The 17,037-nt window shown below is 35.9% G+C and overlaps 1 protein-coding gene and 1 pseudogene across 6 annotated transcripts in view; both read left to right on the top strand.

The window, feature by feature from the left end:
* LOC145247503 (uncharacterized) overlaps positions 1-17,037 on the top strand; it is a 1,258,807-nt gene that overhangs the window by 337,632 nt on the left and 904,138 nt on the right. The window lies entirely within an intron of this gene.
* Positions 6,659-6,777, top strand: LOC145247583 (5S ribosomal RNA; annotated as a pseudogene).

Here is a 17,037-nt window from a genome sequence, read left to right as displayed (position 1 = left end):
AAATAGAAGCATGCATAAAGGCATAGGGTCAATGATTCTCCGTCTAAAATAACAAAGAAATTACAAAGAGAGAAGTTGACAATCTGGTGCAAAAAGAATAATGGTTGTTTGAAGCGCCATAAAAAACGAAAAATGCAGCCATTTTGGTTTTGGGACGGAAGATGTTGGGCCACGCGAAAATGTCAACGATAAAACATTGATGAAGAGAAAATGGAAAATAAACTTCAACTGCGCATAGAATCTTTTTGGCTTTTGTTTGTTTGTTTTTGTCATGAGTTGGATTGCAGGGGGTGGGGAATCGATGCAGATGTTAGATGCTAAAGCGGGAGATCGGAGTCGGTGTGGACAAATACGAATTTATAATTTGCCAAGCGTATCATGCGATAAGGTAGAGACAAAATTGAAATGGGTTAAGTTAAATTAAAACAATTGGTGAGACATAACAGTAAGCTTACAAGTGTCCATGTTGGGTTTTTTTTTAAATAGATTATGTGAATCATCATCATCATCATCATCATCATCATGGTCATCATCATCATTTTTTTAATAGAAATCACTTCAGACAAGGCATGAAACCACTTGATATAAGGAGCTAAAATATACAACTTCAAGGTTAAAAACTTGTCAACAGTAAGTGTTAGATGGAATTGTGATATAGAAAACAGCAATTCTTCCTTCTTTGTCAGAAACATCGCTTCAAGAATGTGAGGACTAAAGGACAAAATAAGGGAAGCAAGAGTTACACGACTGTCAGAAGTAAACTTAAGACCCACTTTCTACTTTCCTCCATCATCATCATCATCATCATCATCATCATCATCATCATCATCATCATCATCATGTCTATTATTACTGTTGATCATGGATTGCATGGATGGAAATATGAGAATGATGTGATGGATGGATGTGTAATGAGATCAGTTTACAGCTGATGACGTCAAAGAAATATTAAATCTGTGCATTATCGAGAGATGTGTGTAGAATAGGAGACTTTGTTGTTTTGGCCACATTGAAAGAATGGATGAAAGTACTTGGGTTAATTGATGTAGAACAGTTGAGGTAGCAGGGTTAGTTGGCAGGGGAAAGTCTAGGAAATCATGGGAGAAAGTGATAAAAAATGGGCCTGAGAGAAAGAGGGATAAATAAAGACCTGCTCAGAGATAGGTTACTTTCGAAGTTAGTTTTTAAAAGCCGTCCAATATATGCCAGCAAGTAAAAACCGACATTAAACCAATTGGCTCAATAATAGAACATGGATGTTTTATGAGAACTAATGACGATTAAGATGAACCCATGGGGAATACATATGAATGAATTTACCGTTATGTTCGTATGTTTTGTCAGAGGAAGGTCAAGGAAAACATGGGGGGAAGTGATAATGATCAACTTGAGAGAATGATGGACGAATGAAGACCTGGTCAGAGATAGGTTAGTTTTAGAAACCGATTTCTAAAGGCCGTTCAGCTCATGATGACGATGATAATGATGATGATGATGATAATGATGTTGATATTGATTATAATAATGATGATGATTATAATAATGATGATGATGATGATGATTAGTAGTAGTAGTAGTAGTGATATGGTGATGACGATGATGATGATGATCATCATCATTCTCCTTCTCCTCCTCCTCCTCCTCATCATCATCATCATTTAACAACTAACAATGGAATTTTCTCTGCTTCCACGTTGTATCTGGCAGACCGAAATTGCTTATCAGGAAACAAATCCACAGAAAGTCCGACTACGCATGGAAAACTCCAAGGATTTGCATATCGATCAAAAATAAATTACAATTTGCATTCAGCTTCATCCGAGTTAATGGCTGCCTCTGATCTGTTATCTAAATACCTATATCCTGTGCCAGATCTTTTGACTTTGCCCGTCCAGAGAAGCCAAAGTTTCACAGTGGCCAACTTTAAAATAGAACAGCGGGCCTGCAGTCTATTTCCAGAAGCTTCTCAGTTGGTTTCGAACATGTGTGAACTTTCAAAACATTTGAAGAAATAGCACATGGGAAGCGCCCTTGGATCTTCTGACATGTATCGTGTGGCTTGCCAATATCCAGTGGTTGGCGGAAATGGTCTGTACAATCAAGGCGTACTTTTACTGGTCCGACACCAACAGTGGCCGGCTGTTGGCAGACGGAAGACGATTCTTGTCTTATAAAAACACGTTTTCAAAACAATCAAAATACACTTTTGCTTTTAGTGGGTGTTTATGCATGGAGACCCTATGAATTATAGGGTTAGAGCCAGACCATTACCGTTATGTCAGCAACCAGGTTCTTATTAGATAGAGTTACAAAACCACCTGGTTTTGAGTTCAAAGTTATATTTCCGGATACATTACCTAGACAATTACAAATTGACACAGCTTGGTATCTTTAAAGAACACACATTCACACACACACACACACACACACACACACACACACACACACACACACACACATATATATATATATATATATATATATATATATATATAGTAATTTATAAAATATATATGGCGATTAAGCTACACTGAATATTCTGCGTTTCATCCAACTATAGGATTCGTCAGGCTTATGCGCATAAACCTGACGAATCCTATAGTTGGATGAAACGCAGAATATTCAGTGTAGATTAATCGCCATATATATTTTATAAATTACTAACTAGCTCTACCTACGTATTGAGCACTTTTGAAGTAAATACTTAAAGTTTACGCATAAATCTATACTTTCGTATAGTAAATTTATGTGAATAAATGAAATAGTTATATATATATATATATATATATATATATATATATATATATATATAGTAGAACTCAGGGATACGTTACAATGTGGAATACGATGTTTTTCCGGTCCCTGGTTACGGTATTTGCCCGCCTTATGGTGTTATTTATAATGTTAGTTAATTATATACATGTGTATTATATACTATGCTGTATTTTGTTACTAATTTATAATGCCGTATCCCGGGGTTCTACTGTATATTAAAAAAGGGACCCGTTGGCTCACCCATTCAACTCTGGTTAGACAGAGTGAGATTACAAAACTAGTTAAGTACTAAAATAAAGACAAAATCCGAAATCAGTCTATTTCTGTCTTTTATTATTATCTTAAATATGAGTTAATCAACGTTTGTTTCTCTAAGGTTTTTTCCTCCTATAAACTTAAGTAATACAAAATAATAGGTTGAGAAGAAAGTTCTTGCAAAATTTTTAATTTTGATTTCAAATGATGTATTTTCAAATAAGTTTTCGTTGTAATATCTTTACTTTATATATCATTTTAAAGAGCGTTTTTCGCACTATCCAATCGTTTTAATTACAATCGTTTTCTTTGCAGAATATTGAACGCAAGATAGAAAAAAAGCAAATTCGCACAATTTTCTTATTTTAATTCAAGCTAGGCCGAAAAGTTGCTGAAATAGTTCGCGATATCAACGAAGTGTTTGGCACAGAAATCACTACTGAACGCACAGCACAATGGTGGTTGAAGAAATTTCGTAGCGGCCTCTTTATTCGTTGCAAATTTGTTTAAATTATCTATGAATTTTGTGCGCTGTCTTCCTCTGCTTTTGTTTCCACATATTTTGCCACTCCATAACAGGCTCTCTAGTCCGTCAGCCCTGCTTATATGGCTGAAAAATTTGATTTTCATGATTCTCCGGATGAACCACGTCTTCACTGCTCCTAGTCGCTGCTTTGTGTCCTTTTTTTAGCGTCCAGCATTCACATCCGTATCGAAGTCCAACATAAACAAATTTCTGATAAACCGCCTCCTTAAGTAAGACACTTTATCAAATCTCTATTACTAACGATTACTACAATATTATCTCATTGATTACTGTACACGCAATAACCCTTATCCCTGAGTGGCCTCCGGGCCTTGATAAGTGGTGACTACCATGTAAAAAAAAACAAATTGCTGTTAAAAGTTGTCTTAGATTGTCCAATTCTCTTCTTGTTGACAATAATTGCAGATTTATTGGAGAAAGAAAATGAAAAAAAAAAATGAATAACGTCGGAACGAAATGGTCTCTATTTCAAATGGCTGACTTGTGTTTAATGCTGTGACACATCGAAAATCGTTTTGACACCTTTAAAATTGCAGAATAGTGTTTGAATCAAAGTTTAAAGGCAAACGTCATATACTATAGTGCGTTCGTCCTTATAAACAGAAGAAAAGACGACATTTTCTAACACCTTGTTGTCGAATACATTAACAATTAACTAAGAATGGAATTAAGAAGAAATAAAAATTTATACGTTAAGAATTTAGAAAAAATAAAATGTTACATAAGTTTCAAAATCCAGAAATACTGGGACGGTGGGGTGGGGATTAGAATTATTAAGTGGAAGAAAAAAAATGGAAGGAAAAAATGAAGATGAAAATGAAAAAGAAAAAGTGAAAGAAAATAAATGGAAGAAAAAACTGAAGATGAAAATGAAAAAGAAAAAGTGAAATAAAATAAATGGAAGGAAAAAATGAAGATGAAAATGAAAAAGAAAAAGTGAAAGAAAATAAATGGCAGGAAAAACTGAAGATGAAAATGAAAAGAAAAAGTGAAAGAAAATAAATGGAAGGAAAACTGAAGATGAAAATGAAAAAGAAAAAGTGAAAGAAAATAAAAAGGAGGAAAAAAGAAGAAAAAATACAGAAATAAATCTAGAAAAACAAGTGAAAAAAATGAAAAAAAAGAAAAAAAATGAAAAGAAAAAAACGGGGAAAAAATGGGAGAAAATATGAAAAAAAAATTTTAAAGGATAGAAAAATTATAGAAACATTGTAAGAAAAGTTGGTAAAAATATGTAAGAAAAAACAAAAATGGAAGAAAAAGAATAAATTAAACGTTAAAAAACAATTAAAAAAACGAAATAAAGTTATTTGGAAAAAAAAATGAAAATAAGAAAAAATGAAAGAAAATAAGGAATGATTGAAAAAAATAGAAAAAACTCAATGAATAAAAATAATTTTCAAAATATTAAAAATAAATCAAATTGTACAAAGAGAAGAAATATACTTTTTTTAAGCATAAATTTTTAAAAGTATTAAAGGCACCTTGTAAAATCTTCTCTGAGATTATCATAACTAAACCTGTCTTTTACAGGGTACATGAACTGAAATATATACATTGAGAGCATTGCCAAGGCTGCTGTGAAGGAGGTGGGTTCTTTCTACCGTGCTAGAAAGCTATTTATGCCCGAAAGTATCCTGTACCTCTATAAGGCCACCATTCGCCCATGTATGGATTATTGTTGTCACATTTCGGCTGATGCATCTGCTGCTTGTCTCTCACTCCTGGACAGGGTTCAAAAGAGAGTCACCAACCTAATAGGTCATAAACTGTCACCTAATCTTCAGCCTCTGTCCCATCGACAAAATGTTGCCTATCTCTGCCTGTTCTACAAGTACTTTAATGGTGAATGCTCTGACGAACTACAAGCACTTGTACCCCCTTGACGTCAATACCCCGACAAACCCGACAAGCAGCTAAATCCCACCCCTTCACAGTAGATATCCCTAGATGCAAGGAAGCCTTCTACTCTAATAGTTTCTTTCCCAGAACTGCTAGAATTTGGAACTCCCTTCTGGGATTCTGCTTTCCCAACTGTACTGACATGCAGAAGTTCAAGTGTAATGTGAACAGACATCTTGCTGTTCATCTCCCTTCATAATATCCCTGCAACTTATGTCCCCGATAGTAACCCCCTACTTAAAAGTGGCGCTGTGCCTTGTTTGGGGTTAAAATAATTTTAAAAAAAAGACTCGCATTACACATCCATCATTATCATTCTTATATCATTTCTCTCCATGCAACTCACGTCCTCAACTCTCACTAACTAGATTTCACTTCCGTACATCATCGCACTGCATGCACATGCCTGATAGACTCTTTAGTCAGCAATGGTAGAACTCTTCTGCTTAGTAAAGGCAAACGTCGCCTGAATCTGCTCCACCTCCACTCCTAATTCTTGCAATTACACTAGCATTTCAAACAAATGCAATTTTATAGAAAGTCTTTAGATCCGGATTTGAAATAAGCCTCGTGCGTGGGGAAAGGAGGTGGCATTTGTGATTGGTAAATTATTAGTCATTGGCAGCAGCTTATGACATTTAATATGTCACACGCGAACGTATGACAGCTGCTGTCCGATGCAGCTTATGATGTATTTTGATAATCGCAGATGTAAATATCTCATGCGTCTTGCGATAGATATTTCGGCTTCATTCTTATCAGATATATTCTTAAAAGCGTTTTCCGTTTGATTGATAATAAAATAACTATATGGAAGATGAGATTCCATCCAACCTCTTCCCCGAGATCATGGCGAGCACTTCATAGAAACGAATAAAGCATACATAAGTGTGTGTGTGTGTGTGTGTGTGTGTGTGTGTGTGTGTGTGTGTGTGTGTATATATATATATATATATATATATATATATATCTTTTTTTATTGAGCACTATTTATAATATAAGCTTGTTTTAATTCATGAGTACCTTTAACTTTATATATATATATATATATATATATATATATATATATATATATATATATATATATATATATATATATATATATATATATATATATACCTCAAGTTAAAGGTACTCATGAATTAAAACGAGCTTATATTATAAAGAGTGCTCGATAAAAAAAACGGCATAATCACGTTGACACACCGGTTCCCGTCAGATCACCAAAGTTAAGCAATGTTGAGCCTGGTCATTACTAAAATGGGTGACCAATTTGGGAAGTCTAGGTGCTGTATGTAGGAGGACGTCAACACATCCCTGTAAAAAGTGGCAAAAACCTAACGTCGTCATCTTCCCTAACGGGGATATACATGCGACTGGAGACCACTTGTGAATTTCATACTCCCATGTAACTTCCTCCTTTGGAGGAAGCCGGTTAAATCCTGTATAGGGTTGGTGCTGACTGCACACACACATAACAATCAACTGATATGGAAACCTGTGATTATAAGTCTTTTCCAGGAAAATGCCTACTTTGGACTATTACCTTGTGATGTGGATTACTCAAAATACAGATTGGATCACTTTACCTCACTGCTATCAAAGACATTCACTTTGGATTTTACCATGCAATTTGGATGTGAATTTTTATATCCTTTTCACTAACTTACCTTACTCTATGATATTTAAATACTTAAACAACTTTTAATTGTGATTTTCCATGTTTCACTGACTTTAGCAAATAAGGTGTAAACCATTATAACTATTTGCTAATATTTTCTCCTCTGAAGAGATGGTAGACATCGAAATCCTATAGGATAAGGAGTTGAAATATTTCACATGTATTTTTTGTCTTACATAGAATAATAAAAATCTTTTGATTTGAAATTCAAACATTTCACGGCATAATTTTTTTAAATTTATTGAATGACTAAAATTTTATGTGTGTGTGTGTGTGTGTGTGTGTGTTCAAGCATGTCTGATTGAACACGACAGAGTTATTCTTTTTTCCAATTTATCTGGATATCTTTTCCATTCGGTGAGCGGTCTTTTTTTATTTCAGCTGGTATGTTGTATAAAATGGCGCCCAAAAGTTGTTGTTTAAACGCTTTCTATCGGTGCATCCGATTATCATCGGAAGCGATTGTTGTTGTAATCCAGAAAAATCGTGAAAAAGATAGCTCTGTCGTGTTCAATCAGGCGTGCTTGAATAATGACTTGCTGCCAAAATATACAAATATTTATACCTACAGACACAGGTAGTTTCATGTTTACGCAATGATCAGTGTAGGGTAACGATTCTTGCCAGTCATTAGATTCAAACGCAACCACAAAGCCGCCTTTTGCTCTATTTGCTGAGCCTCTACTTCAGGGCAACTAAACAATTGCCACGGGAATGAAATTAAATTAAGAACTATTAAACGCTGAATCTAGAGTGTTCCTATGAGCGGAAGTTGTGAACGTTGCATTGAGGTTAGGGTTAGGGTTAGGGTTTTTTGGGGGTTTTTTTTTACACAGGCATCACCACATTATCAAGGCCAAGAGGCCACTCAAGGATAAGGGTTAAAGAGTGTACAGTAGAAATTGGAAAATATAGTAATCATTAGTAATGAAAATTCGGTAAATTTGTTAATTTATATGGAACTGCTCATCAAGAACTTATTTACGTTAGACTTTAGACAACCATATTGTACTCAGTCGGAAAGCAGGAAAATGGAAGACAATTCTACAGGCGTGCAGTTCTATGAAAGAAGCTTTGTTCATGGAATCTACGTTTAGGTTTAGGCACAGATAAAGAGTGGGGAGAATTATTAATAGTGTTTTCAGCTAGACGAGTGTTTCTTGTAAAAGTTTGGCGAGGGGGGACCATAGACTGAAGCTCAGTCGAACACTTTCCATGAAAATAACGATACATCAGAGACAAGCTCGCAACATCTCTTCTGTGAGATAGAGGTTGCAAGGAAGAGAAAAGGACATCTCCTACGAGGCTACGAAGTCTATTTTGAACTCTATCAAAGCAGGACAAGTTCTTTCTAGCAGCTCCTTCTGCAGACAGTGTCTATCCTTAAGTATTCTTAAAGGGCTTGATAATTATAATGAAATAATAATTATTCTTTATACCTACAGACACTAGTGTTTCATGCTCGCTTTCACACACACACACACACACACACACACACACACACACACACACACACACACACACACACACACAAGTTAGAAAAACGTTTCAGCCAAGGCATGAAAATTGTTAAACAAAATGTTTTTACTATAGGCTTTAAAAAAAAAAGGTACAAGATTGAATCTGAAATTTATTTATCTTCAAAGTGCACTTTTATAAATTTTACAAAGTAAGGTATAAAAATTTAATTTAAATTGAATCAAAAAATTAACTTGGATTTATTTTATGTAATGTACATTCTGTTGCAATTAAAAAAAAATCATTGAAAATTTTATATTTATATCATTAATTGTTTTATAATACAGGTCTGAATAATGAGAAAATCTGAATTTTTTTTAACAAAAACTTTAAAATAACGTTTTAGATTAAATTTTTTAAAACTTCTTTCAGAATAGAAAATCTTTAAAATTTAATAAGGAACATATTTCATATAGGTTTCATTAACAAATATTCAGTACATAACGAGAAAAATAGAGATGAAAATTTCAAAAGGACTGTATAACTGGTTATGCTCAATAGTAGTCCTCGCCAGCGAAAGTCTTTGTTATTGTTATTCTATTATTATTTAAAACATTTTGTGTCCTGCTCTTTCGCACGTGGGCTAATATATTATTCTTATTTGCTCCAAACAAGGCACAGTGGCACTTGGATGTAAGAGGCTACTATTTGAGACCATATCTGCAGGGACACTATATAGGGAGTTGAGCAGCGAGATGTCTGTTCATATTACACTTTAAACTTCTGCTGATCGAGGAAACAGGACACCTGGAAGGAATTTCAAAGTCTAGCCGTTCAAGCAAAAGAACGATTAGAGTAAAAGGTTTTCTGATATCTAGAGAGCTTTATAGTGAAAGGGTGGGATTTTGCTGCTTGTCGGGTTAGTCGAGAGTAGATATTTACGTTGAGCAGGCACAAGTCCTACGAATCATTCCATTAGAAAATGCTTGTAAAAGAGACCCAGGAATGCAATATTGTGGCGATGGGACAGAGGTTAGAGATAAGTTGATAATGCTGGACCTATACAGATTTGAGACTCCATTTTTGAACCCTGTCCAAGAGCGAAAGACTGGTAGGTGCACCATCCCAGATGTGGCAACAATACTCCATCTTGAGTGTCATTTTCACAATGTTTTGGTTGATTTAATAATCTCTGGCTTACTTCCTATGTATCTTATCGAACTCGGGAATGTTTCTGTAGAACTCTGGAATTTGTCGGCAAGGGCCTGTGGCACAATGGTTAGAGTACTTGGAAAAATCAATTGTAAAAGTGATATTCTTCTGAAAGTTGAAGGTTCAATCCTCAGTGTGGGCGACTAAAAAAACAATTATGAATTATTTAGGACCTCTATCCAGTCATGGCTGACAGAACAACAGGGTTCCGTTTGAAATTCCGTCCAAATTCCCAACTTCTATAGAAACATTACCGAGTTTGACAAGATGCACCTTTTTTCTTTCTTTTTCTTTTTTTACATGGGGGTCACCACTTATCAAGGCCCAGGGGCCACTCGAGGATAAGGGTCAATGGGTATACATTTTTCATTGTGATTTTAGCGTAGTAAACATTAGTGGGGAATTTTATAACTTGGATTACTTAGGGGGACGGTTCGATAAGAACTTGTTCACGTTGGACTTGAAGACAATCAGATTGTAGTCAGCTGGAAAGCAGGCAAAAGGTCGGAGGTTACATCGACCGAAACGTTGTGAAAATGACACTCAAGATAGGAACAGTAGTCGAATGAATCCAAATACTATGAAAACGCAATTGATATCTATATAAAAATGAAGAGGCCAAAAATGGTTCATTTATTTATTTTATGGCTTTTTGTTCAAAACGGATCAGACAATGCTGGTGGTTTTTCTTAGAGACTAATGCCATTTTCTCATGACTATTATCTATTAGTTGTCTTCTTCTTCTTCTTCTTCTTCTTCTTCTTCTTCTTCTTCTTCTGCGAAAATTGAACGCATATGCAATCTTCCGGAACAATAACCACGTCGATATATCTTGAACGTTTCTCTTCTGCTTCAAACCGAGTTTTAATGTCAGCAATGCCGATCTGCGCTGACACGTCCGTTTGAAACTCACTTCAAAAAGATGTCTTGGAGTTTCAGTTACGATTACGATCTTTAAATAGCAGTTCCTGTTTCCTTTACTCTTTTGCATATTGCTATTGAAAAGGAGACATTTTGTCAATTAAATACCATTTCTTCTGGTTGAAAATATGATAAAATGAGTTTTTTTTTTTTAATTTTATTATTTTAACTAATTTCTTTTACAGAAATAAGTAATTAGAAGGCCATTCTTTACATAGGGAGATGAGTTAACTATTCTGTACTCTCACCTAACAATTTAATTCTTTAAATTAATAAATTTGGGAAACTGGAATTTGCGCTAGAAGTTATATCACAGGTAGAGGCTTAATATCAGGAACTCAATCTGACAAAACACCGTTAGCTGCTGACTGAGTTGTGTACTATTCTAGTTTGCCAACAAAACCTTATACGTGAGAATGCAAGAAAATGGAAATAAAAGATTATATTTGAATCTCTCAAGATATTTAAATTTTTGGTCCCCCCGACAAAAGGAGGGTGGCCCTGTAAATTCAACCTTGTCTGTTCGTCCGTTTGTCTGTCTGCACTTTTCTCAATAACTATGCCTAGGAATTTTTTGAAATTTTGCACAAACATTAAACATGATATGAGTAAAAAAAGTAACAGAGCGGATTTTCCGGGAAAACTTTGGTTTCTTTTCAGGTTAAAATGACTAAAATTGATATTTTGGTGCTTATTAAAAAAAATGATGCCTTGGATTTTTATAAAACTTTCTGAAAAGTTGTAACTAACTGATTTCTATATAATTTTGCTTGTCTATACTTCGTGATAACTCTTGATGTGCCCCAGGGGCTCTTTTAGGGTTAATAAAAACACTCTATTTTGGGGACTATTTTACCATATTTGTCCAAAATTTTCTGTATATGTATATAGCAGTTTTGCACGGTGCTGAACTCAAATTTAAATATGTTAAGGTCTTGGGCACTTTTGGAGCTAAAGGGGGAGGACAAATGATGGGCTTAATCATTTCTTTTTTTGCATGGTGCAGAACTCAAATTTACATATATTAAGGTCTAAAACTTCACCGTTTGTTCATTTTCACCAGGATTTGACGTCCTCTGGGGACTTTTGGAACTAAATGGTGGGGGGCAAATGCTGAACTTAGTCATTTTTTTATGCCTCGTTCGCTGTGCACTCATGGGGAGGGGCACGTATGCTTTACTTGTTTTGTATTTAAATTTCCGAATATGATTTTTTCCCCAGAACTGCAAAGAGGATTAGCCGATGTTTGGGCAGCAATGCTTACCTTATTAATATCAGGAACTGAATCTGAAAAAACACCGTTTGCTGTTGACTTTCATTATATGTTTAAATACAAATATTTACACATGAAACAAAGAAACAAGGAAACGATAATGTATGTAAAAATAATTTATTCCTAACAAAGCTCGCTTTTTTTGTTTTAGTTTACTTCAGTCGAAGTTCTCAGAAGTCAAGGGACCCACAACCTGGGACAAACACTCGAACTCTATATGAGATACATAGATAGTCGAATATTCCATTTTAGTAAAGAAATTGAGAACATAATTTTCCTCTCCTCAATTAACCATTTTTATACGTTGTAGTATATCTTTGATTTTGGTCTCTTGGTCTTACTGGATTTCAGGACAAGAATTTATCTAGTCTGGTGGAGTATCTAGCTTTGTGTCATTAATTGAGGTAACATCACTTGGAGAATGTGCAGCATTCCTCGTAAAAGATAATGCGGGTTATCCATAGCGAGGATATCTTATTTGGGCAGCGAATACTATACTTCTAGGGAAAAGTATCCTTATGCCAGGTTGTTCTGACAAACCCCTATACAGAAAGACCTTAGACACTCGAGGACAGTGTCTAGTAGGCATTCAAGTTCTCTCCTTCGCTTTGAGATTGTGTTCATGTATGTACAACAAAACACGAAAAGAATGGCACATGTGTGTGTACATTGGAGTTTAAGGAAATGTTTTACATACCATGAAATTCGCCCTCTTTTTTTTTGCTTCCAGCCTGGCCGCTGATGAGCACATCTCATTAGTGATTTCCTGTGCATCACTTTTTATGTCACAAATTGTTGTGCCTTCTACCATTACGAAAAGGGAGATAATTCCTGTTTGAAACGCTCGCTGACGAGTGTATGTATAAGGATGTAGAAAAGGGTTAGGTAATAATAACACCTTCACTAACTAAAGATGCCTTTCCTTTGTCGACACAAGTTCGAATCCTGTACGCGTATCTCGGAATGTTTTAATGTTTCCGGACCCGTAGGATAAATAAACGTTAACAGTAATACCTACGCAGACACAAGCAGCAACCAAGAAAGAATGTTATGCGCAGCATATAATGTCGTGTGCTATTTGGATGATGCGGAAAGTCCACCATGTTTTGGCCAAATTAACCTCCGACCTTTTTCAGATGTTTTTTTCTTTTTTTTTTAACTTAGGAGTCTTTACATCGAACTCGGAAGCCAATATGAAATTTTAGGTGATTTGATACACGAGGGAAGATTGTTCTCATTCCGTCAATCATGACTTGCTAGAAGTCTAAAACTACTTTCGTGGATTAAATAAATGAAATTTAGTTCTCTCCCACTGCAAGAACTTAGGCATCAGGAAAGTAGAATTGAGAAGTCAACGCCACCCTCTCCCCCAAGGAGTGGCACTCTGACCTGCAAAATGTCCCTGGGCATGTCAGCATTCCCCGGTCAGGACGCGTCAGGTGATTAGCAATAAACTAACCCTTTTTCAAAGAGAGAAGGCAAAGCCTGGGAAGGTGAACCTCCTAGAACTGCACAGAAATAAACTCCCACCACAAAATCAGCAGAGACTGGATCATTACAGGAATGGTCTAATCTCTGTTGATTGTGGAGGCCCAGGATAAAAATCTCATAGTTCATTTTGAAATTTATTAACGGTTCTAGAGTGTGAAAAGATACATATGAAGAAGATCGGAGGTTACATTGGCCGAAACGTTGTGAAAATAGCACACACATTAGTTCGAATAATCCAAATAATACAAAGTATCAATCCTTATCTCAAATCTGCGAAACATGATCTTGTGTAGCATTTTTGTGTCTTTAACCCTTTATATAACACACAAGGGTAGAGTGTTCTTGTCCTGTCAACCATTACCAATTAGAAGTGTCAATCTACCCCCCATGGATTAAATAAAAGTTCAGTTCAAAATTACGGATAGGTCGCCAAATTTGATACAAATTTTTTCAAGGTTTAAAAAACCTGCTTGAAGAAGGTCAGTGGTTTTATCGGCAAGAACATCATAAAAATAAGAACCAAGATGAGAACAGTAGTCAGAATGATCCAGATAATACAAAATATCTATCCTCATCTAAAAAAACTATCTCTCTCCCATGATGAAAAGATGTAACACAAGGGTCGCAAAGTGGGACTCAAAAGCCAGCACCCGAGAGGAAGAGCACTCTGGCCTGCAAAAAATTCATAGGCAGCCCAGTCAGCATTCTCCAGTAGGGGCGCCTCAGGCGATTAGCAATAAACTATACCCTAAAGGGAGAAGGCAAAGCCTGGGAGGGTGTTTGTTTGTTTTGTTGTACGGCATTCACTCTAGATGGATTGAACCGTCTTTCTCCAAAGGTAGAAATGTCAAGGGAGTATTAAATTCACAAGCAGTCCTCGGTTACTTGTAAATCTCTTTCAGGGGAAATGACAATGTTAGGTTTTTGCAGTTCTTGCATGGGGTTGTCGGGTCCTCCTACATACAGCACATGGTATTCCTAAATGGTCACCCATCTTGTACAGACCAGATTCAACGTTGCTTAACTTCAGTGATCTCATGAGAACTAGTGTATCAATGTGATTATGTCGTATATATATACATGTATGTACATGTATGTATACATGTACAAGTATATATATATATATATATATATATATATATGTATATGTATATATATATATATATATATATATATGTATATGTATATATATATATATATATATATATATATATATATATATATGAGGTGCCTTCAATAAGTTTCCAGACTTTTTTTGTACAGTCATTTAAAATTGTCTTAGACTCTTGCAAATTCAGTATGTTATTGCTATACATATTATGAGATGACTGACCAATTTTTATGATTTCAGGTTCAAATGAACAGCTACAGCAGGAATTGGAATACACCCTTCTAAAGCCTGATTGTCACAGCTGGTGAATTTAAAAAATGCAATCTGGACGTGAGGACAATTTAGAAGTACGATATGCGATAAAATTCTGTTTGAAACTTGGAAAAATATGCCACAGAAACGTATGGAATGCTTCAGACTGCTTTTGGACCATCTTGCATAAATCGAGCATCAGTTTTTGAGTGCCACAAAAGATTCAAGGAAGCTAGGGAGCCTGTGAGGGATGATGGGAGGTGTGGGAGGAGTAAGGAAGTCATACCACCAGAGTTGATTGGCCAAATAAAGAATTTCATGGATAAGGACCGTTGTGTGTCTATAGAGACAATAAGTGCACAGTTTGATGTCAGTGTGGAATCTACATACAATTATTCGTAAGGAATTGAAGATGCAGAAGATTTGTGCGAATGCACAAGTCTAAAACTCCATCCTTGTCACAGAATATTTGACCAAGATGGGCATCAAAACATTTCCTCACCTTGTAATCCATACCTTGCTCCCTGTGACTTTTGGTTATTCCCCAACACAAGGGAAACCTAAGAGGCTGTATTTATGAGAACATTGAAGAGATGAAGGAGGCTGTGAAAAGGGTCATTGATATGCACACGCAAGAGAACTTCCATGCGACCTTCCAGAAGTTGTTGGAACGGTACAACAAGTGCATTGCAGCCGGAGGCGATTACTTTGAAGAGGACTAGAGTTTCATGCGTATATTATCAATAAAAATTCCATACAAAAAAAGGTCTGGAAACTTATTGAACGCACCTCGTATATGTATTTTTTGTGTTCATTTTGTTATCCGCAGCATTTTCAAAAAATGAAAAGCATGCCTTAATTCCAACTGAAAAACTGATGCGTTCCTTGTTTTGAAATTATAATATTGTTGCTGGGAGAGTGGACCTTCTGCGACTGCACAAGACCAAACAACATAGTCAACATAGTCAACAGGAAAAAGGCCAGTTCACCAAAGACCTAAACTCTGTTGTAGTGCTGAGGAAAAAAAATCCCCAGCTGTGTGCGTCTTTAAGTTAAGAAGCTGGCGTTTATTGAACAGAAGCATTATCCATTAGATACAGAACCCTGCACTTCTGACAGGCAAGCGGGGCGGAGATGTAGACTGAAGGAACATAAACATGTTCTGACTCCCCGTAAAGATACAATTTCCGCACACATCCAGGTGGCTCGCCTATAATTACGAGCAGTTATCTCTTACTCAGATCTACTTACAATTAACGCTTAAAAGTCACGCCCAAGTGTCGTATTTTTTTTACCCTGCCTCATAATCTTCACGTGGTCCCTCCTGTAAGTATCCGATATTCTTTTATTGTAGGAATTTTAAACAGAAAGATATCGGGGAAACCAATGCTAACAATAATCGTCTTATTAATTCGAAAGGAATGAAAGAAGATCAACAATAACAACGGTCATCATCATCATCATCATCATCATCATCATCATCATCATCGTCGTCGTCGTCGTCGTCGTCATCACAACACGGGCTGACAATCTAGGTGGGCCAAGTTCGAGTCCATGTTTTTTATTAACAATGGAGTCATGACTTATCAAGGCCCGGAGGCCACTTGAGGATAAGGTTTAATGATTGTATGGTAGTTAATGGGACAATATCACAGTAATCGTTAGTAATGGAAATTTGGTCAGTTAGATTACTTAATGGGGACGGCTCATCAAGAACTTGTTTACATTAGACTTGAAGACGACCATATTGTAATCAGCTGGAAAGCAGGGAAACTGAAGAGAGTTCCACAAGCGTGCAATTCTAAGAAAGAAACTTTGTTTATGGAATCTACGTTTAGGTTTAGGCACAGATAAAGAGTGGGGGAAATTGTTGATAGTGTTTTCAGCTAGACGAGTGTTTTTTGTGAAAGTTTGGCAAGGGAGGACCATAGATTGGATCTCTGACGAGCACTTTTCATGAAAATAACGGTAGAGTAGAGACAGGTTCGCAACGTTTCTTCTGTGATTAAGAAGTTGCAGGAAAGAGAAAAGGGTATGCCCTCCTCTACTACAAAGTCTATTCTGAACTTTTGAACTCTGTCAAAGTAGAATAAGGTGCTTCTAACAGCTCCTGTCCAGATGTGGCAATAGTACTCCTTCCTAGGACGTACTTGGCTCTT

This window comes from Euprymna scolopes, chromosome 25 (assembly GCF_053919585.1).
Source record: "Euprymna scolopes isolate OS-2025 chromosome 25, ASM5391958v1, whole genome shotgun sequence".
In the NCBI taxonomy this organism is placed as follows: domain Eukaryota; kingdom Metazoa; phylum Mollusca; class Cephalopoda; order Sepiida; family Sepiolidae; genus Euprymna; species Euprymna scolopes.
This window is presented reverse-complemented; position numbering and strand designations above follow the sequence as displayed.